General features: G+C 51.3%; 39 non-coding genes across 39 annotated transcripts; all 39 read right to left on the bottom strand.

Moving 5' to 3' along the window:
• Nucleotides 1-347: 347 nt before the first annotated feature.
• Nucleotides 348-466, bottom strand: LOC149504215 (5S ribosomal RNA). Its single transcript, XR_016339145.1, has one exon. It is a non-coding gene; the product is annotated as a 5S ribosomal RNA (ribosomal RNA).
• Nucleotides 467-778: 312 nt separating this feature from the next.
• Nucleotides 779-897, bottom strand: LOC149504214 (5S ribosomal RNA). The gene has a single exon (XR_016339144.1). It is a non-coding gene; the product is annotated as a 5S ribosomal RNA (ribosomal RNA).
• A 312-nt stretch (nt 898-1,209) lies between these two features.
• On the bottom strand, nt 1,210-1,328 carry LOC149504213 (5S ribosomal RNA). Its single transcript, XR_016339150.1, has one exon. It is a non-coding gene; the product is annotated as a 5S ribosomal RNA (ribosomal RNA).
• Nucleotides 1,329-1,640: 312 nt separating this feature from the next.
• On the bottom strand, nt 1,641-1,759 carry LOC149504212 (5S ribosomal RNA). Its single transcript, XR_016339149.1, has one exon. It is a non-coding gene; the product is annotated as a 5S ribosomal RNA (ribosomal RNA).
• A 312-nt stretch (nt 1,760-2,071) lies between these two features.
• LOC149504211 (5S ribosomal RNA) lies at nt 2,072-2,190 on the bottom strand. The gene has a single exon (XR_016339147.1). It is a non-coding gene; the product is annotated as a 5S ribosomal RNA (ribosomal RNA).
• A 312-nt stretch (nt 2,191-2,502) lies between these two features.
• Nucleotides 2,503-2,621, bottom strand: LOC149504210 (5S ribosomal RNA). Its single transcript, XR_016339143.1, has one exon. It is a non-coding gene; the product is annotated as a 5S ribosomal RNA (ribosomal RNA).
• A 312-nt stretch (nt 2,622-2,933) lies between these two features.
• LOC149504209 (5S ribosomal RNA) lies at nt 2,934-3,052 on the bottom strand. Its single transcript, XR_016339142.1, has one exon. It is a non-coding gene; the product is annotated as a 5S ribosomal RNA (ribosomal RNA).
• Nucleotides 3,053-3,364: 312 nt separating this feature from the next.
• Nucleotides 3,365-3,483, bottom strand: LOC149504208 (5S ribosomal RNA). The gene has a single exon (XR_016339141.1). It is a non-coding gene; the product is annotated as a 5S ribosomal RNA (ribosomal RNA).
• A 312-nt stretch (nt 3,484-3,795) lies between these two features.
• LOC149504207 (5S ribosomal RNA) lies at nt 3,796-3,914 on the bottom strand. The gene has a single exon (XR_016339140.1). It is a non-coding gene; the product is annotated as a 5S ribosomal RNA (ribosomal RNA).
• Nucleotides 3,915-4,226: 312 nt separating this feature from the next.
• LOC149504206 (5S ribosomal RNA) lies at nt 4,227-4,345 on the bottom strand. Its single transcript, XR_016339139.1, has one exon. It is a non-coding gene; the product is annotated as a 5S ribosomal RNA (ribosomal RNA).
• Nucleotides 4,346-4,657: 312 nt separating this feature from the next.
• Nucleotides 4,658-4,776, bottom strand: LOC149504205 (5S ribosomal RNA). Its single transcript, XR_016339138.1, has one exon. It is a non-coding gene; the product is annotated as a 5S ribosomal RNA (ribosomal RNA).
• Nucleotides 4,777-5,088: 312 nt separating this feature from the next.
• LOC149504204 (5S ribosomal RNA) lies at nt 5,089-5,207 on the bottom strand. The gene has a single exon (XR_016339136.1). It is a non-coding gene; the product is annotated as a 5S ribosomal RNA (ribosomal RNA).
• A 312-nt stretch (nt 5,208-5,519) lies between these two features.
• LOC149504203 (5S ribosomal RNA) lies at nt 5,520-5,638 on the bottom strand. The gene has a single exon (XR_016339135.1). It is a non-coding gene; the product is annotated as a 5S ribosomal RNA (ribosomal RNA).
• Nucleotides 5,639-5,950: 312 nt separating this feature from the next.
• Nucleotides 5,951-6,069, bottom strand: LOC149504202 (5S ribosomal RNA). Its single transcript, XR_016339134.1, has one exon. It is a non-coding gene; the product is annotated as a 5S ribosomal RNA (ribosomal RNA).
• Nucleotides 6,070-6,381: 312 nt separating this feature from the next.
• LOC149504201 (5S ribosomal RNA) lies at nt 6,382-6,500 on the bottom strand. The gene has a single exon (XR_016339146.1). It is a non-coding gene; the product is annotated as a 5S ribosomal RNA (ribosomal RNA).
• Nucleotides 6,501-6,812: 312 nt separating this feature from the next.
• On the bottom strand, nt 6,813-6,931 carry LOC149504200 (5S ribosomal RNA). The gene has a single exon (XR_016339133.1). It is a non-coding gene; the product is annotated as a 5S ribosomal RNA (ribosomal RNA).
• A 312-nt stretch (nt 6,932-7,243) lies between these two features.
• LOC149504199 (5S ribosomal RNA) lies at nt 7,244-7,362 on the bottom strand. The gene has a single exon (XR_016339132.1). It is a non-coding gene; the product is annotated as a 5S ribosomal RNA (ribosomal RNA).
• A 312-nt stretch (nt 7,363-7,674) lies between these two features.
• Nucleotides 7,675-7,793, bottom strand: LOC149504198 (5S ribosomal RNA). The gene has a single exon (XR_016339131.1). It is a non-coding gene; the product is annotated as a 5S ribosomal RNA (ribosomal RNA).
• Nucleotides 7,794-8,105: 312 nt separating this feature from the next.
• On the bottom strand, nt 8,106-8,224 carry LOC149504197 (5S ribosomal RNA). The gene has a single exon (XR_016339130.1). It is a non-coding gene; the product is annotated as a 5S ribosomal RNA (ribosomal RNA).
• Nucleotides 8,225-8,536: 312 nt separating this feature from the next.
• Nucleotides 8,537-8,655, bottom strand: LOC149504196 (5S ribosomal RNA). Its single transcript, XR_016339129.1, has one exon. It is a non-coding gene; the product is annotated as a 5S ribosomal RNA (ribosomal RNA).
• A 312-nt stretch (nt 8,656-8,967) lies between these two features.
• LOC149504195 (5S ribosomal RNA) lies at nt 8,968-9,086 on the bottom strand. Its single transcript, XR_016339128.1, has one exon. It is a non-coding gene; the product is annotated as a 5S ribosomal RNA (ribosomal RNA).
• A 312-nt stretch (nt 9,087-9,398) lies between these two features.
• LOC149504194 (5S ribosomal RNA) lies at nt 9,399-9,517 on the bottom strand. The gene has a single exon (XR_016339127.1). It is a non-coding gene; the product is annotated as a 5S ribosomal RNA (ribosomal RNA).
• A 312-nt stretch (nt 9,518-9,829) lies between these two features.
• Nucleotides 9,830-9,948, bottom strand: LOC149504193 (5S ribosomal RNA). Its single transcript, XR_016339125.1, has one exon. It is a non-coding gene; the product is annotated as a 5S ribosomal RNA (ribosomal RNA).
• A 312-nt stretch (nt 9,949-10,260) lies between these two features.
• Nucleotides 10,261-10,379, bottom strand: LOC149504192 (5S ribosomal RNA). Its single transcript, XR_016339124.1, has one exon. It is a non-coding gene; the product is annotated as a 5S ribosomal RNA (ribosomal RNA).
• Nucleotides 10,380-10,691: 312 nt separating this feature from the next.
• LOC149504191 (5S ribosomal RNA) lies at nt 10,692-10,810 on the bottom strand. Its single transcript, XR_016339123.1, has one exon. It is a non-coding gene; the product is annotated as a 5S ribosomal RNA (ribosomal RNA).
• A 312-nt stretch (nt 10,811-11,122) lies between these two features.
• On the bottom strand, nt 11,123-11,241 carry LOC149504190 (5S ribosomal RNA). The gene has a single exon (XR_016339122.1). It is a non-coding gene; the product is annotated as a 5S ribosomal RNA (ribosomal RNA).
• Nucleotides 11,242-11,553: 312 nt separating this feature from the next.
• On the bottom strand, nt 11,554-11,672 carry LOC149504189 (5S ribosomal RNA). The gene has a single exon (XR_016339121.1). It is a non-coding gene; the product is annotated as a 5S ribosomal RNA (ribosomal RNA).
• A 312-nt stretch (nt 11,673-11,984) lies between these two features.
• Nucleotides 11,985-12,103, bottom strand: LOC149504188 (5S ribosomal RNA). Its single transcript, XR_016339120.1, has one exon. It is a non-coding gene; the product is annotated as a 5S ribosomal RNA (ribosomal RNA).
• A 313-nt stretch (nt 12,104-12,416) lies between these two features.
• Nucleotides 12,417-12,535, bottom strand: LOC149504187 (5S ribosomal RNA). The gene has a single exon (XR_016339119.1). It is a non-coding gene; the product is annotated as a 5S ribosomal RNA (ribosomal RNA).
• A 312-nt stretch (nt 12,536-12,847) lies between these two features.
• LOC149504186 (5S ribosomal RNA) lies at nt 12,848-12,966 on the bottom strand. Its single transcript, XR_016339118.1, has one exon. It is a non-coding gene; the product is annotated as a 5S ribosomal RNA (ribosomal RNA).
• Nucleotides 12,967-13,278: 312 nt separating this feature from the next.
• On the bottom strand, nt 13,279-13,397 carry LOC149504185 (5S ribosomal RNA). The gene has a single exon (XR_016339117.1). It is a non-coding gene; the product is annotated as a 5S ribosomal RNA (ribosomal RNA).
• A 312-nt stretch (nt 13,398-13,709) lies between these two features.
• Nucleotides 13,710-13,828, bottom strand: LOC149504184 (5S ribosomal RNA). Its single transcript, XR_016339116.1, has one exon. It is a non-coding gene; the product is annotated as a 5S ribosomal RNA (ribosomal RNA).
• Nucleotides 13,829-14,140: 312 nt separating this feature from the next.
• On the bottom strand, nt 14,141-14,259 carry LOC149504183 (5S ribosomal RNA). Its single transcript, XR_016339114.1, has one exon. It is a non-coding gene; the product is annotated as a 5S ribosomal RNA (ribosomal RNA).
• Nucleotides 14,260-14,571: 312 nt separating this feature from the next.
• Nucleotides 14,572-14,690, bottom strand: LOC149504182 (5S ribosomal RNA). Its single transcript, XR_016339113.1, has one exon. It is a non-coding gene; the product is annotated as a 5S ribosomal RNA (ribosomal RNA).
• Nucleotides 14,691-15,002: 312 nt separating this feature from the next.
• Nucleotides 15,003-15,121, bottom strand: LOC149504181 (5S ribosomal RNA). The gene has a single exon (XR_016339112.1). It is a non-coding gene; the product is annotated as a 5S ribosomal RNA (ribosomal RNA).
• Nucleotides 15,122-15,433: 312 nt separating this feature from the next.
• LOC149504180 (5S ribosomal RNA) lies at nt 15,434-15,552 on the bottom strand. The gene has a single exon (XR_016339111.1). It is a non-coding gene; the product is annotated as a 5S ribosomal RNA (ribosomal RNA).
• Nucleotides 15,553-15,864: 312 nt separating this feature from the next.
• Nucleotides 15,865-15,983, bottom strand: LOC149504179 (5S ribosomal RNA). The gene has a single exon (XR_016339110.1). It is a non-coding gene; the product is annotated as a 5S ribosomal RNA (ribosomal RNA).
• Nucleotides 15,984-16,295: 312 nt separating this feature from the next.
• On the bottom strand, nt 16,296-16,414 carry LOC149504178 (5S ribosomal RNA). The gene has a single exon (XR_016339109.1). It is a non-coding gene; the product is annotated as a 5S ribosomal RNA (ribosomal RNA).
• A 312-nt stretch (nt 16,415-16,726) lies between these two features.
• Nucleotides 16,727-16,845, bottom strand: LOC149504177 (5S ribosomal RNA). Its single transcript, XR_016339108.1, has one exon. It is a non-coding gene; the product is annotated as a 5S ribosomal RNA (ribosomal RNA).
• Between the last annotated feature and the right edge of the window lie 48 nt (nt 16,846-16,893).

Below are 16,893 nucleotides of genomic sequence, written 5' to 3'. Positions count from 1 at the left end.
GGATCCGGTGCTTTAGTGCTGGTATGATCGCACCCGTCACTTCTTGCGCAAATTATGTATCCGACCCTTCCTTTCCCGTGCGTTGCTCGACGTGTCACACGCGAGCCCCCGTCCAAAAGATTACGCAATACGCCAAGAAGAGGGGGTTCATCGATTTCTCAACCCGTCATCGATTAATCGCCGCGAACGGTAATCGGCGAGCAAACGATTAAGTATGCAGTAATTGCGACGGACGGATACCAAAAACTAAAAAGAACGTGAGGTGCTGCGAACGGCAATCAACGAACAAGCCCAAGTGCCTGCACGGCAATAAACGACGGAAGAATACCGAAAATTAAAAAGAACGAGGAGTGCAACACGAGGACTTCCCAGGAGGTCACCCATCCTAGTACTACTCTCGCCCAAGCACGCTTAACTGCGGAGTTCTGATGGGATCCGGTGCTTTAGTGCTGGTATGATCGCACCCGTCACTTCTTGCGCAAATTATGTATCCGACCCTTCCTTTCCCGTGCGTTGCTCGACGTGTCACACGCGAGCCCCCGTCCAAAAGATTACGCAATACGCCAAGAAGAGGGGGTTCATCGATTTCTCAACCCGTCATCGATTAATCGCCGCGAACGGTAATCGGCGAGCAAACGATTAAGTATGCAGTAATTGCGACGGACGGATACCAAAAACTAAAAAGAACGTGAGGTGCTGCGAACGGCAATCAACGAACAAGCCCAAGTGCCTGCACGGCAATAAACGACGGAAGAATACCGAAAATTAAAAAGAACGAGGAGTGCAACACGAGGACTTCCCAGGAGGTCACCCATCCTAGTACTACTCTCGCCCAAGCACGCTTAACTGCGGAGTTCTGATGGGATCCGGTGCTTTAGTGCTGGTATGATCGCACCCGTCACTTCTTGCGCAAATTATGTATCCGACCCTTCCTTTCCCGTGCGTTGCTCGACGTGTCACACGCGAGCCCCCGTCCAAAGGATTACGCAATACGCCAAGAAGAGGGGGTTCATCGATTTCTCAACCCGTCATCGATTAATCGCCGCGAACGGTAATCGGCGAGCAAACGATTAAGTATGCAGTAATTGCGACGGACGGATACCAAAAACTAAAAAGAACGTGAGGTGCTGCGAACGGCAATCAACGAACAAGCCCAAGTGCCTGCACGGCAATAAACGACGGAAGAATATCGAAAATTAAAAAGAACGAGGAGTGCAACACGAGGACTTCCCAGGAGGTCACCCATCCTGGTACTACTCTCGCCCAAGCACGCTTAACTGCGGAGTTCTGATGGGATCCGGTGCTTTAGTGCTGGTATGATCGCACCCGTCACTTCTTGCGCAAATTATGTATCCGACCCTTCCTTTCCCGTGCGTTGCTCGACGTGTCACACGCGAGCCCCCGTCCAAAGGATTACGCAATACGCCAAGAAGAGGGGGTTCATCGATTTCTCAACCCGTCATCGATTAATCGCCGCGAACGGTAATCGGCGAGCAAACGATTAAGTATGCAGTAATTGCGACGGACGGATACCAAAAACTAAAAAGAACGTGAGGTGCTGCGAACGGCAATCAACGAACAAGCCCAAGTGCCTGCACGGCAATAAACGACGGAAGAATACCGAAAATTAAAAAGAACGAGGAGTGCAACACGAGGACTTCCCAGGAGGTCACCCATCCTGGTACTACTCTCGCCCAAGCACGCTTAACTGCGGAGTTCTGATGGGATCCGGTGCTTTAGTGCTGGTATGATCGCACCCGTCACTTCTTGCGCAAATTATGTATCCGACCCTTCCTTTCCCGTGCGTTGCTCGACGTGTCACACGCGAGCCCCCGTCCAAAGGATTACGCAATACGCCAAGAAGAGGGGGTTCATCGATTTCTCAACCCGTCATCGATTAATCGCCGCGAACGGTAATCGGCGAGCAAACGATTAAGTATGCAGTAATTGCGACGGACGGATACCAAAAACTAAAAAGAACGTGAGGTGCTGCGAACGGCAATCAACGAACAAGCCCAAGTGCCTGCACGGCAATAAACGACGGAAGAATACCGAAAATTAAAAAGAACGAGGAGTGCAACACGAGGACTTCCCAGGAGGTCACCCATCCTGGTACTACTCTCGCCCAAGCACGCTTAACTGCGGAGTTCTGATGGGATCCGGTGCTTTAGTGCTGGTATGATCGCACCCGTCACTTCTTGCGCAAATTATGTATCCGACCCTTCCTTTCCCGTGCGTTGCTCGACGTGTCACACGCGAGCCCCCGTCCAAAGGATTACGCAATACGCCAAGAAGAGGGGGTTCATCGATTTCTCAACCCGTCATCGATTAATCGCCGCGAACGGTAATCGGCGAGCAAACGATTAAGTATGCAGTAATTGCGACGGACGGATACCAAAAACTAAAAAGAACGTGAGGTGCTGCGAACGGCAATCAACGAACAAGCCCAAGTGCCTGCACGGCAATAAACGACGGAAGAATACCGAAAATTAAAAAGAACGAGGAGTGCAACACGAGGACTTCCCAGGAGGTCACCCATCCTAGTACTACTCTCGCCCAAGCACGCTTAACTGCGGAGTTCTGATGGGATCCGGTGCTTTAGTGCTGGTATGATCGCACCCGTCACTTCTTGCGCAAATTATGTATCCGACCCTTCCTTTCCCGTGCGTTGCTCGACGTGTCACACGCGAGCCCCCGTCCAAAGGATTACGCAATACGCCAAGAAGAGGGGGTTCATCGATTTCTCAACCCGTCATCGATTAATCGCCGCGAACGGTAATCGGCGAGCAAACGATTAAGTATGCAGTAATTGCGACGGACGGATACCAAAAACTAAAAAGAACGTGAGGTGCTGCGAACGGCAATCAACGAACAAGCCCAAGTGCCTGCACGGCAATAAACGACGGAAGAATACCGAAAATTAAAAAGAACGAGGAGTGCAACACGAGGACTTCCCAGGAGGTCACCCATCCTAGTACTACTCTCGCCCAAGCACGCTTAACTGCGGAGTTCTGATGGGATCCGGTGCTTTAGTGCTGGTATGATCGCACCCGTCACTTCTTGCGCAAATTATGTATCCGACCCTTCCTTTCCCGTGCGTTGCTCGACGTGTCACACGCGAGCCCCCGTCCAAAGGATTACGCAATACGCCAAGAAGAGGGGGTTCATCGATTTCTCAACCCGTCATCGATTAATCGCCGCGAACGGTAATCGGCGAGCAAACGATTAAGTATGCAGTAATTGCGACGGACGGATACCAAAAACTAAAAAGAACGTGAGGTGCTGCGAACGGCAATCAACGAACAAGCCCAAGTGCCTGCACGGCAATAAACGACGGAAGAATACCGAAAATTAAAAAGAACGAGGAGTGCAACACGAGGACTTCCCAGGAGGTCACCCATCCTAGTACTACTCTCGCCCAAGCACGCTTAACTGCGGAGTTCTGATGGGATCCGGTGCTTTAGTGCTGGTATGATCGCACCCGTCACTTCTTGCGCAAATTATGTATCCGACCCTTCCTTTCCCGTGCGTTGCTCGAGGTGTCACACGCGAGCCCCCGTCCAAAAGATTACGCAATACGCCAGGAAGAGGGGGTTCATCGATTTCTCAACCCGTCATCGATTAATCGCCGCGAACGGTAATCGGCGAGCAAACGATTAAGTATGCAGTAATTGCGACGGACGGATACCAAAAACTAAAAAGAACGCGAGGTGCTGCGAACGGCAATCAACGAACAAGCCCAAGTGCCTGCACGGCAATAAACGACGGAAGAATACCGAAAATTAAAAAGAACGAGGAGTGCAACACGAGGACTTCCCAGGAGGTCACCCATCCTAGTACTACTCTCGCCCAAGCACGCTTAACTGCGGAGTTCTGATGGGATCCGGTGCTTTAGTGCTGGTATGATCGCACCCGTCACTTCTTGCGCAAATTATGTATCCGACCCTTCCTTTCCCGTGCGTTGCTCGAGGTGTCACACGCGAGCCCCCGTCCAAAAGATTACGCAATACGCCAGGAAGAGGGGGTTCATCGATTTCTCAACCCGTCATCGATTAATCGCCGCGAACGGTAATCGGCGAGCAAACGATTAAGTATGCAGTAATTGCGACGGACGGATACCAAAAACTAAAAAGAACGCGAGGTGCTGCGAACGGCAATCAACGAACAAGCCCAAGTGCCTGCACGGCAATAAACGACGGAAGAATACCGAAAATTAAAAAGAACGAGGAGTGCAACACGAGGACTTCCCAGGAGGTCACCCATCCTAGTACTACTCTCGCCCAAGCACGCTTAACTGCGGAGTTCTGATGGGATCCGGTGCTTTAGTGCTGGTATGATCGCACCCGTCACTTCTTGCGCAAATTATGTATCCGACCCTTCCTTTCCCGTGCGTTGCTCGACGTGTCACACGCGAGCCCCCGTCCAAAAGATTACGCAATACGCCAGGAAGAGGGGGTTCATCGATTTCTCAACCCGTCATCGATTAATCGCCGCGAACGGTAATCGGCGAGCAAACGATTAAGTATGCAGTAATTGCGACGGACGGATACCAAAAACTAAAAAGAACGTGAGGTGCTGCGAACGGCAATCAACGAACAAGCCCAAGTGCCTGCACGGCAATAAACGACGGAAGAATACCGAAAATTAAAAAGAACAAGGAGTGCAACACGAGGACTTCCCAGGAGGTCACCCATCCTAGTACTACTCTCGCCCAAGCACGCTTAACTGCGGAGTTCTGATGGGATCCGGTGCTTTAGTGCTGGTATGATCGCACCCGTCACTTCTTGCGCAAATTATGTATCCGACCCTTCCTTTCCCGTGCGTTGCTCGAGGTGTCACACGCGAGCCCCCGTCCAAAAGATTACGCAATACGCCAGGAAGAGGGGGTTCATCGATTTCTCAACCCGTCATCGATTAATCGCCGCGAACGGTAATCGGCGAGCAAACGATTAAGTATGCAGTAATTGCGACGGACGGATACCAAAAACTAAAAAGAACGCGAGGTGCTGCGAACGGCAATCAACGAACAAGCCCAAGTGCCTGCACGGCAATAAACGACGGAAGAATACCGAAAATTAAAAAGAACGAGGAGTGCAACACGAGGACTTCCCAGGAGGTCACCCATCCTAGTACTACTCTCGCCCAAGCACGCTTAACTGCGGAGTTCTGATGGGATCCGGTGCTTTAGTGCTGGTATGATCGCACCCGTCACTTCTTGCGCAAATTATGTATCCGACCCTTCCTTTCCCGTGCGTTGCTCGAGGTGTCACACGCGAGCCCCCGTCCAAAAGATTACGCAATACGCCAGGAAGAGGGGGTTCATCGATTTCTCAACCCGTCATCGATTAATCGCCGCGAACGGTAATCGGCGAGCAAACGATTAAGTATGCAGTAATTGCGACGGACGGATACCAAAAACTAAAAAGAACGCGAGGTGCTGCGAACGGCAATCAACGAACAAGCCCAAGTGCCTGCACGGCAATAAACGACGGAAGAATACCGAAAATTAAAAAGAACGAGGAGTGCAACACGAGGACTTCCCAGGAGGTCACCCATCCTAGTACTACTCTCGCCCAAGCACGCTTAACTGCGGAGTTCTGATGGGATCCGGTGCTTTAGTGCTGGTATGATCGCACCCGTCACTTCTTGCGCAAATTATGTATCCGACCCTTCCTTTCCCGTGCGTTGCTCGACGTGTCACACGCGAGCCCCCGTCCAAAAGATTACGCAATACGCCAGGAAGAGGGGGTTCATCGATTTCTCAACCCGTCATCGATTAATCGCCGCGAACGGTAATCGGCGAGCAAACGATTAAGTATGCAGTAATTGCGACGGACGGATACCAAAAACTAAAAAGAACGTGAGGTGCTGCGAACGGCAATCAACGAACAAGCCCAAGTGCCTGCACGGCAATAAACGACGGAAGAATACCGAAAATTAAAAAGAACAAGGAGTGCAACACGAGGACTTCCCAGGAGGTCACCCATCCTAGTACTACTCTCGCCCAAGCACGCTTAACTGCGGAGTTCTGATGGGATCCGGTGCTTTAGTGCTGGTATGATCGCACCCGTCACTTCTTGCGCAAATTATGTATCCGACCCTTCCTTTCCCGTGCGTTGCTCGACGTGTCACACGCGAGCCCCCGTCCAAAAGATTACGCAATACGCCAAGAAGAGGGGGTTCATCGATTTCTCAACCCGTCATCGATTAATCGCCGCGAACGGTAATCGACGAGCAAACGATTAAGTATGCAGTAATTGCGACGGACGGATACCAAAAACTAAAAAGAACGTGAGGTGCTGCGAACGGCAATCAACGAACAAGCCCAAGTGCCTGCACGGCAATAAACGACGGAAGAATACCGAAAATTAAAAAGAACGAGGAGTGCAACACGAGGACTTCCCAAGAGGTCACCCATCCTAGTACTACTCTCGCCCAAGCACGCTTAACTGCGGAGTTCTGATGGGATCCGGTGCTTTAGTGCTGGTATGATCGCACCCGTCACTTCTTGCGCAAATTATGTATCCGACCCTTCCTTTCCCGTGCGTTGCTCGACGTGTCACACGCGAGCCCCCGTCCAAAAGATTACGCAATACGCCAAGAAGAGGGGGTTCATCGATTTCTCAACCCGTCATCGATTAATCGCCGCGAACGGTAATCGGCGAGCAAACGATTAAGTATGCAGTAATTGCGACGGACGGATACCAAAAACTAAAAAGAACGTGAGGTGCTGCGAACGGCAATCAACGAACAAGCCCAAGTGCCTGCACGGCAATAAACGACGGAAGAATACCGGAAATTAAAAAGAACGAGGAGTGCAACACGAGGACTTCCCAGGAGGTCACCCATCCTAGTACTACTCTCGCCCAAGCACGCTTAACTGCGGAGTTCTGATGGGATCCGGTGCTTTAGTGCTGGTATGATCGCACCCGTCACTTCTTGCGCAAATTATGTATCCGACCCTTCCTTTCCCGTGCGTTGCTCGACGTGTCACACGCGAGCCCCCGTCCAAAAGATTACGCAATACGCCAAGAAGAGGGGGTTCATCGATTTCTCAACCCGTCATCGATTAATCGCCGCGAACGGTAATCGGCGAGCAAACGATTAAGTATGCAGTAATTGCGACGGACGGATACCAAAAACTAAAAAGAACGTGAGGTGCTGCGAACGGCAATCAACGAACAAGCCCAAGTGCCTGCACGGCAATAAACGACGGAAGAATACCGGAAATTAAAAAGAACGAGGAGTGCAACACGAGGACTTCCCAGGAGGTCACCCATCCTAGTACTACTCTCGCCCAAGCACGCTTAACTGCGGAGTTCTGATGGGATCCGGTGCTTTAGTGCTGGTATGATCGCACCCGTCACTTCTTGCGCAAATTATGTATCCGACCCTTCCTTTCCCGTGCGTTGCTCGACGTGTCACACGCGAGCCCCCGTCCAAAAGATTACGCAATACGCCAAGAAGAGGGGGTTCATCGATTTCTCAACCCGTCATCGATTAATCGCCGCGAACGGTAATCGGCGAGCAAACGATTAAGTATGCAGTAATTGCGACGGACGGATACCAAAAACTAAAAAGAACGTGAGGTGCTGCGAACGGCAATCAACGAACAAGCCCAAGTGCCTGCACGGCAATAAACGACGGAAGAATACCGGAAATTAAAAAGAACGAGGAGTGCAACACGAGGACTTCCCAGGAGGTCACCCATCCTAGTACTACTCTCGCCCAAGCACGCTTAACTGCGGAGTTCTGATGGGATCCGGTGCTTTAGTGCTGGTATGATCGCACCCGTCACTTCTTGCGCAAATTATGTATCCGACCCTTCCTTTCCCGTGCGTTGCTCGACGTGTCACACGCGAGCCCCCGTCCAAAAGATTACGCAATACGCCAAGAAGAGGGGGTTCATCGATTTCTCAACCCGTCATCGATTAATCGCCGCGAACGGTAATCGGCGAGCAAACGATTAAGTATGCAGTAATTGCGACGGACGGATACCAAAAACTAAAAAGAACGTGAGGTGCTGCGAACGGCAATCAACGAACAAGCCCAAGTGCCTGCACGGCAATAAACGACGGAAGAATACCGGAAATTAAAAAGAACGAGGAGTGCAACACGAGGACTTCCCAGGAGGTCACCCATCCTAGTACTACTCTCGCCCAAGCACGCTTAACTGCGGAGTTCTGATGGGATCCGGTGCTTTAGTGCTGGTATGATCGCACCCGTCACTTCTTGCGCAAATTATGTATCCGACCCTTCCTTTCTCGTGCGTTGCTCGACGTGTCACACGCGAGCCCCCGTCCAAAAGATTACGCAATACGCCAAGAAGAGGGGGTTCATCGATTTCTCAACCCGTCATCGATTAATCGCCGCGAACGGTAATCGGCGAGCAAACGATTAAGTATGCAGTAATTGCGACGGACGGATACCAAAAACTAAAAAGAACGTGAGGTGCTGCGAACGGCAATCAACGAACAAGCCCAAGTGCCTGCACGGCAATAAACGACGGAAGAATACCGGAAATTAAAAAGAACGAGGAGTGCAACACGAGGACTTCCCAGGAGGTCACCCATCCTAGTACTACTCTCGCCCAAGCACGCTTAACTGCGGAGTTCTGATGGGATCCGGTGCTTTAGTGCTGGTATGATCGCACCCGTCACTTCTTGCGCAAATTATGTATCCGACCCTTCCTTTCCCGTGCGTTGCTCGACGTGTCACACGCGAGCCCCCGTCCAAAAGATTACGCAATACGCCAAGAAGAGGGGGTTCATCGATTTCTCAACCCGTCATCGATTAATCGCCGCGAACGGTAATCGGCGAGCAAACGATTAAGTATGCAGTAATTGCGACGGACGGATACCAAAAACTAAAAAGAACGTGAGGTGCTGCGAACGGCAATCAACGAACAAGCCCAAGTGCCTGCACGGCAATAAACGACGGAAGAATACCGGAAATTAAAAAGAACGAGGAGTGCAACACGAGGACTTCCCAGGAGGTCACCCATCCTAGTACTACTCTCGCCCAAGCACGCTTAACTGCGGAGTTCTGATGGGATCCGGTGCTTTAGTGCTGGTATGATCGCACCCGTCACTTCTTGCGCAAATTATGTATCCGACCCTTCCTTTCCCGTGCGTTGCTCGACGTGTCACACGCGAGCCCCCGTCCAAAAGATTACGCAATACGCCAAGAAGAGGGGGTTCATCGATTTCTCAACCCGTCATCGATTAATCGCCGCGAACGGTAATCGGCGAGCAAACGATTAAGTATGCAGTAATTGCGACGGACGGATACCAAAAACTAAAAAGAACGTGAGGTGCTGCGAACGGCAATCAACGAACAAGCCCAAGTGCCTGCACGGCAATAAACGACGGAAGAATACCGGAAATTAAAAAGAACGAGGAGTGCAACACGAGGACTTCCCAGGAGGTCACCCATCCTAGTACTACTCTCGCCCAAGCACGCTTAACTGCGGAGTTCTGATGGGATCCGGTGCTTTAGTGCTGGTATGATCGCACCCGTCACTTCTTGCGCAAATTATGTATCCGACCCTTCCTTTCCCGTGCGTTGCTCGACGTGTCACACGCGAGCCCCCGTCCAAAAGATTACGCAATACGCCAAGAAGAGGGGGTTCATCGATTTCTCAACCCGTCATCGATTAATCGCCGCGAACGGTAATCGGCGAGCAAACGATTAAGTATGCAGTAATTGCGACGGACGGATACCAAAAACTAAAAAGAACGTGAGGTGCTGCGAACGGCAATCAACGAACAAGCCCAAGTGCCTGCACGGCAATAAACGACGGAAGAATACCGGAAATTAAAAAGAACGAGGAGTGCAACACGAGGACTTCCCAGGAGGTCACCCATCCTAGTACTACTCTCGCCCAAGCACGCTTAACTGCGGAGTTCTGATGGGATCCGGTGCTTTAGTGCTGGTATGATCGCACCCGTCACTTCTTGCGCAAATTATGTATCCGACCCTTCCTTTCCCGTGCGTTGCTCGACGTGTCACACGCGAGCCCCCGTCCAAAAGATTACGCAATACGCCAAGAAGAGGGGGTTCATCGATTTCTCAACCCGTCATCGATTAATCGCCGCGAACGGTAATCGGCGAGCAAACGATTAAGTATGCAGTAATTGCGACGGACGGATACCAAAAACTAAAAAGAACGTGAGGTGCTGCGAACGGCAATCAACGAACAAGCCCAAGTGCCTGCACGGCAATAAACGACGGAAGAATACCGGAAATTAAAAAGAACGAGGAGTGCAACACGAGGACTTCCCAGGAGGTCACCCATCCTAGTACTACTCTCGCCCAAGCACGCTTAACTGCGGAGTTCTGATGGGATCCGGTGCTTTAGTGCTGGTATGATCGCACCCGTCACTTCTTGCGCAAATTATGTATCCGACCCTTCCTTTCCCGTGCGTTGCTCGACGTGTCACACGCGAGCCCCCGTCCAAAAGATTACGCAATACGCCAAGAAGAGGGGGTTCATCGATTTCTCAACCCGTCATCGATTAATCGCCGCGAACGGTAATCGGCGAGCAAACGATTAAGTATGCAGTAATTGCGACGGACGGATACCAAAAACTAAAAAGAACGTGAGGTGCTGCGAACGGCAATCAACGAACAAGCCCAAGTGCCTGCACGGCAATAAACGACGGAAGAATACCGGAAATTAAAAAGAACGAGGAGTGCAACACGAGGACTTCCCAGGAGGTCACCCATCCTAGTACTACTCTCGCCCAAGCACGCTTAACTGCGGAGTTCTGATGGGATCCGGTGCTTTAGTGCTGGTATGATCGCACCCGTCACTTCTTGCGCAAATTATGTATCCGACCCTTCCTTTCCCGTGCGTTGCTCGACGTGTCACACGCGAGCCCCCGTCCAAAAGATTACGCAATACGCCAAGAAGAGGGGGTTCATCGATTTCTCAACCCGTCATCGATTAATCGCCGCGAACGGTAATCGGCGAGCAAACGATTAAGTATGCAGTAATTGCGACGGACGGATACCAAAAACTAAAAAGAACGTGAGGTGCTGCGAACGGCAATCAACGAACAAGCCCAAGTGCCTGCACGGCAATAAACGACGGAAGAATACCGGAAATTAAAAAGAACGAGGAGTGCAACACGAGGACTTCCCAGGAGGTCACCCATCCTAGTACTACTCTCGCCCAAGCACGCTTAACTGCGGAGTTCTGATGGGATCCGGTGCTTTAGTGCTGGTATGATCGCACCCGTCACTTCTTGCGCAAATTATGTATCCGACCCTTCCTTTCCCGTGCGTTGCTCGACGTGTCACACGCGAGCCCCCGTCCAAAAGATTACGCAATACGCCAAGAAGAGGGGGTTCATCGATTTCTCAACCCGTCATCGATTAATCGCCGCGAACGGTAATCGGCGAGCAAACGATTAAGTATGCAGTAATTGCGACGGACGGATACCAAAAACTAAAAAGAACGTGAGGTGCTGCGAACGGCAATCAACGAACAAGCCCAAGTGCCTGCACGGCAATAAACGACGGAAGAATACCGGAAATTAAAAAGAACGAGGAGTGCAACACGAGGACTTCCCAGGAGGTCACCCATCCTAGTACTACTCTCGCCCAAGCACGCTTAACTGCGGAGTTCTGATGGGATCCGGTGCTTTAGTGCTGGTATGATCGCACCCGTCACTTCTTGCGCAAATTATGTATCCGACCCTTCCTTTCCCGTGCGTTGCTCGACGTGTCACACGCGAGCCCCCGTCCAAAAGATTACGCAATACGCCAAGAAGAGGGGGTTCATCGATTTCTCAACCCGTCATCGATTAATCGCCGCGAACGGTAATCGGCGAGCAAACGATTAAGTATGCAGTAATTGCGACGGACGGATACCAAAAACTAAAAAGAACGTGAGGTGCTGCGAACGGCAATCAACGAACAAGCCCAAGTGCCTGCACGGCAATAAACGACGGAAGAATACCGGAAATTAAAAAGAACGAGGAGTGCAACACGAGGACTTCCCAGGAGGTCACCCATCCTAGTACTACTCTCGCCCAAGCACGCTTAACTGCGGAGTTCTGATGGGATCCGGTGCTTTAGTGCTGGTATGATCGCACCCGTCACTTCTTGCGCAAATTATGTATCCGACCCTTCCTTTCCCGTGCGTTGCTCGACGTGTCACACGCGAGCCCCCGTCCAAAAGATTACGCAATACGCCAAGAAGAGGGGGTTCATCGATTTCTCAACCCGTCATCGATTAATCGCCTGCGAACGGTAATCGGCGAGCAAACGATTAAGTATGCAGTAATTGCGACGGACGGATACCAAAAACTAAAAAGAACGTGAGGTGCTGCGAACGGCAATCAACGAACAAGCCCAAGTGCCTGCACGGCAATAAACGACGGAAGAATACCGGAAATTAAAAAGAACGAGGAGTGCAACACGAGGACTTCCCAGGAGGTCACCCATCCTAGTACTACTCTCGCCCAAGCACGCTTAACTGCGGAGTTCTGATGGGATCCGGTGCTTTAGTGCTGGTATGATCGCACCCGTCACTTCTTGCGCAAATTATGTATCCGACCCTTCCTTTCCCGTGCGTTGCTCGACGTGTCACACGCGAGCCCCCGTCCAAAAGATTACGCAATACGCCAAGAAGAGGGGGTTCATCGATTTCTCAACCCGTCATCGATTAATCGCCGCGAACGGTAATCGGCGAGCAAACGATTAAGTATGCAGTAATTGCGACGGACGGATACCAAAAACTAAAAAGAACGTGAGGTGCTGCGAACGGCAATCAACGAACAAGCCCAAGTGCCTGCACGGCAATAAACGACGGAAGAATACCGGAAATTAAAAAGAACGAGGAGTGCAACACGAGGACTTCCCAGGAGGTCACCCATCCTAGTACTACTCTCGCCCAAGCACGCTTAACTGCGGAGTTCTGATGGGATCCGGTGCTTTAGTGCTGGTATGATCGCACCCGTCACTTCTTGCGCAAATTATGTATCCGACCCTTCCTTTCCCGTGCGTTGCTCGACGTGTCACACGCGAGCCCCCGTCCAAAAGATTACGCAATACGCCAAGAAGAGGGGGTTCATCGATTTCTCAACCCGTCATCGATTAATCGCCGCGAACGGTAATCGGCGAGCAAACGATTAAGTATGCAGTAATTGCGACGGACGGATACCAAAAACTAAAAAGAACGTGAGGTGCTGCGAACGGCAATCAACGAACAAGCCCAAGTGCCTGCACGGCAATAAACGACGGAAGAATACCGGAAATTAAAAAGAACGAGGAGTGCAACACGAGGACTTCCCAGGAGGTCACCCATCCTAGTACTACTCTCGCCCAAGCACGCTTAACTGCGGAGTTCTGATGGGATCCGGTGCTTTAGTGCTGGTATGATCGCACCCGTCACTTCTTGCGCAAATTATGTATCCGACCCTTCCTTTCCCGTGCGTTGCTCGACGTGTCACACGCGAGCCCCCGTCCAAAAGATTACGCAATACGCCAAGAAGAGGGGGTTCATCGATTTCTCAACCCGTCATCGATTAATCGCCGCGAACGGTAATCGGCGAGCAAACGATTAAGTATGCAGTAATTGCGACGGACGGATACCAAAAACTAAAAAGAACGTGAGGTGCTGCGAACGGCAATCAACGAACAAGCCCAAGTGCCTGCACGGCAATAAACGACGGAAGAATACCGGAAATTAAAAAGAACGAGGAGTGCAACACGAGGACTTCCCAGGAGGTCACCCATCCTAGTACTACTCTCGCCCAAGCACGCTTAACTGCGGAGTTCTGATGGGATCCGGTGCTTTAGTGCTGGTATGATCGCACCCGTCACTTCTTGCGCAAATTATGTATCCGACCCTTCCTTTCCCGTGCGTTGCTCGACGTGTCACACGCGAGCCCCCGTCCAAAAGATTACGCAATACGCCAAGAAGAGGGGGTTCATCGATTTCTCAACCCGTCATCGATTAATCGCCGCGAACGGTAATCGGCGAGCAAACGATTAAGTATGCAGTAATTGCGACGGACGGATACCAAAAACTAAAAAGAACGTGAGGTGCTGCGAACGGCAATCAACGAACAAGCCCAAGTGCCTGCACGGCAATAAACGACGGAAGAATACCGGAAATTAAAAAGAACGAGGAGTGCAACACGAGGACTTCCCAGGAGGTCACCCATCCTAGTACTACTCTCGCCCAAGCACGCTTAACTGCGGAGTTCTGATGGGATCCGGTGCTTTAGTGCTGGTATGATCGCACCCGTCACTTCTTGCGCAAATTATGTATCCGACCCTTCCTTTCCCGTGCGTTGCTCGACGTGTCACACGCGAGCCCCCGTCCAAAAGATTACGCAATACGCCAAGAAGAGGGGGTTCATCGATTTCTCAACCCGTCATCGATTAATCGCCGCGAACGGTAATCGGCGAGCAAACGATTAAGTATGCAGTAATTGCGACGGACGGATACCAAAAACTAAAAAGAACGTGAGGTGCTGCGAACGGCAATCAACGAACAAGCCCAAGTGCCTGCACGGCAATAAACGACGGAAGAATACCGGAAATTAAAAAGAACGAGGAGTGCAACACGAGGACTTCCCAGGAGGTCACCCATCCTAGTACTACTCTCGCCCAAGCACGCTTAACTGCGGAGTTCTGATGGGATCCGGTGCTTTAGTGCTGGTATGATCGCACCCGTCACTTCTTGCGCAAATTATGTATCCGACCCTTCCTTTCCCGTGCGTTGCTCGACGTGTCACACGCGAGCCCCCGTCCAAAAGATTACGCAATACGCCAAGAAGAGGGGGTTCATCGATTTCTCAACCCGTCATCGATTAATCGCCGCGAACGGTAATCGGCGAGCAAACGATTAAGTATGCAGTAATTGCGACGGACGGATACCAAAAACTAAAAAGAACGTGAGGTGCTGCGAACGGCAATCAACGAACAAGCCCAAGTGCCTGCACGGCAATAAACGACGGAAGAATACCGGAAATTAAAAAGAACGAGGAGTGCAACACGAGGACTTCCCAGGAGGTCACCCATCCTAGTACTACTCTCGCCCAAGCACGCTTAACTGCGGAGTTCTGATGGGATCCGGTGCTTTAGTGCTGGTATGATCGCACCCGTCACTTCTTGCGCAAATTATGTATCCGACCCTTCCTTTCCCGTGCGTTGCTCGACGTGTCACACGCGAGCCCCCGTCCAAAAGATTACGCAATACGCCAAGAAGAGGGGGTTCATCGATTTCTCAACCCGTCATCGATTAATCGCCGCGAACGGTAATCGGCGAGCAAACGATTAAGTATGCAGTAATTGCGACGGACGGATACCAAAAACTAAAAAGAACGTGAGGTGCTGCGAACGGCAATCAACGAACAAGCCCAAGTGCCTGCACGGCAATAAACGACGGAAGAATACCGGAAATTAAAAAGAACGAGGAGTGCAACACGAGGACTTCCCAGGAGGTCACCCATCCTAGTACTACTCTCGCCCAAGCACGCTTAACTGCGGAGTTCTGATGGGATCCGGTGCTTTAGTGCTGGTATGATCGCACCCGTCACTTCTTGCGCAAATTATGTATCCGACCCTTCCTTTCCCGTGCGTTGCTCGACGTGTCACACGCGAGCCCCCGTCCAAAAGATTACGCAATACGCCAAGAAGAGGGGGTTCATCGATTTCTCAACCCGTCATCGATTAATCGCCGCGAACGGTAATCGGCGAGCAAACGATTAAGTATGCAGTAATTGCGACGGACGGATACCAAAAACTAAAAAGAACGTGAGGTGCTGCGAACGGCAATCAACGAACAAGCCCAAGTGCCTGCACGGCAATAAACGACGGAAGAATACCGGAAATTAAAAAGAACGAGGAGTGCAACACGAGGACTTCCCAGGAGGTCACCCATCCTAGTACTACTCTCGCCCAAGCACGCTTAACTGCGGAGTTCTGATGGGATCCGGTGCTTTAGTGCTGGTATGATCGCACCCGTCACTTCTTGCGCAAATTATGTATCCGACCCTTCCTTTCCCGTGCGTTGCTCGACGTGTCACACGCGAGCCCCCGTCCAAAAGATTACGCAATACGCCAAGAAGAGGGGGTTCATCGATTTCTCAACCCGTCATCGATTAATCGCCGCGAACGGTAATCGGCGAGCAAACGATTAAGTATGCAGTAATTGCGACGGACGGATACCAAAAACTAAAAAGAACGTGAGGTGCTGCGAACGGCAATCAACGAACAAGCCCAAGTGCCTGCACGGCAATAAACGACGGAAGAATACCGGAAATTAAAAAGAACGAGGAGTGCAACACGAGGACTTCCCAGGAGGTCACCCATCCTAGTACTACTCTCGCCCAAGCACGCTTAACTGCGGAGTTCTGATGGGATCCGGTGCTTTAGTGCTGGTATGATCGCACCCGTCACTTCTTGCGCAAATTATGTATCCGACCCTTCCTTTCCCGTGCGTTGCTCGACGTGTCACACGCGAGCCCCCGTCCAAAAGATTACGCAATACGCCAAGAAGAGGGGGTTCATCGATTTCTCAACCCGTCATCGATTAATCGCCGCGAACGGTAATCGGCGAGCAAACGATTAAGTATGCAGTAATTGCGACGGACGGATACCAAAAACTAAAAAGAACGTGAGGTGCTGCGAACGGCAATCAACGAACAAGCCCAAGTGCCTGCACGGCAATAAACGACGGAAGAATACCGGAAATTAAAAAGAACGAGGAGTGCAACACGAGGACTTCCCAGGAGGTCACCCATCCTAGTACTACTCTCGCCCAAGCACGCTTAACTGCGGAGTTCTGATGGGATCCGGTGCTTTAGTGCTGGTATGATCGCACCCGTCACTTCTTGCGCAAATTATGTATCCGACCCTTCCTTTCCCGTGCGT

Source organism: Durio zibethinus, unplaced genomic scaffold (genome assembly GCF_047325235.1).
Source record: "Durio zibethinus cultivar Kanyao isolate XHJ-2024 unplaced genomic scaffold, ASM4732523v1 HiC_scaffold_3, whole genome shotgun sequence".
In the NCBI taxonomy this organism is placed as follows: domain Eukaryota; kingdom Viridiplantae; phylum Streptophyta; class Magnoliopsida; order Malvales; family Malvaceae; genus Durio; species Durio zibethinus.
Note: the sequence above shows the minus strand (reverse complement) of the source record. Positions and strands in the feature narration are given on the sequence as shown.